This window comes from Etheostoma spectabile, chromosome 21 (genome assembly GCF_008692095.1).
Source record: "Etheostoma spectabile isolate EspeVRDwgs_2016 chromosome 21, UIUC_Espe_1.0, whole genome shotgun sequence".
Classification (NCBI taxonomy): domain Eukaryota; kingdom Metazoa; phylum Chordata; class Actinopteri; order Perciformes; family Percidae; genus Etheostoma; species Etheostoma spectabile.
In genome coordinates this window covers 17,649,498-17,650,558 of record NC_045753.1, presented here as the reverse complement: position 1 = coordinate 17,650,558, position 1,061 = coordinate 17,649,498, and positions in this window count along the sequence as shown.

Below are 1,061 nucleotides of genomic sequence, written 5' to 3'. Positions count from 1 at the left end.
GACTCTATGCAGAAAATACCGATAATGATTTCTACGGTGAATGAAAATATCCAGTGTACGCTGTCCACGTCTCGAGCCTTTCTCATCCACTGGCCAGTTTTTCTCCCCTCGCGCACACACACGCGCTCTTACAACAACTTTGATTTCGCAGTGACGACGCACTCGGCTCGTTCTGATTGGTCCAGAAGTCTCAAAATACGCCAAGACGGATGGAGTGTGTCCTGATTGGCTCAGAAGTGATGACGCTTGAAGAAGTGGGTGGTACAAGATTGAAGATTGAATTATTTCTTTTGTGACACAGCTTTGTAAACGCCATTGTTAACATCTTTATTTTCCAGTATAAAATAATTGGATTGTCTTCCCACGTCTCTACTTGTCTGTGCAGTATTCACATTGTCCGTGCAGTATTCACATTGTCCATAATCAAAATGAAAGCACCTTGAAATCAAAAGGCCACTGATGCAAATGATGATTTATAGGCAGGCAGTACTTGTCCTATATAAACCTTTTTTGTTTTCTTTTGATTTGTTCATCGTTGGCATTGGCAAGCACGCAGACAATAGAGCAAAGAACTCATGGCTCCTCCTGCCTCTCTTGCTCTAATGAAAAAAACATGGACCCTCACAAATGCATGCTGTCCTGTACTTGCTTGCATAAACCTGCGGTAGCAGTTCTGTTTAATTATAACTAGAGAACGAAATACTATGTAAATCTAGCAGCCTCTGCGTAGAGCAGTAAATGAAATACTCAAAACAAAGGAAATAACTCCTAGTGCTTCATTTAGCTTCCATGCTGGTGCTGAAATGAATTTAAAAGTAGATAAAAGCACACTGTTAGACATTACAAGCTAACAATGTTGGTGTGCAACACACCACAGGCGACCAGGCCGACACAACAGTCTACAGAGAGCACCAGTAGCCAAGCACGGGTGGCTGATTCAGCACCAAAGACAGCTCCTCTCTGCCTGCATCCCTCTGTGTATACTGTATGCCTATATTTATCAGCCTTCTCTGCATGTAAAACTGTGTGGTGAGTATGTTTATTTTTAATCTAGATACTGA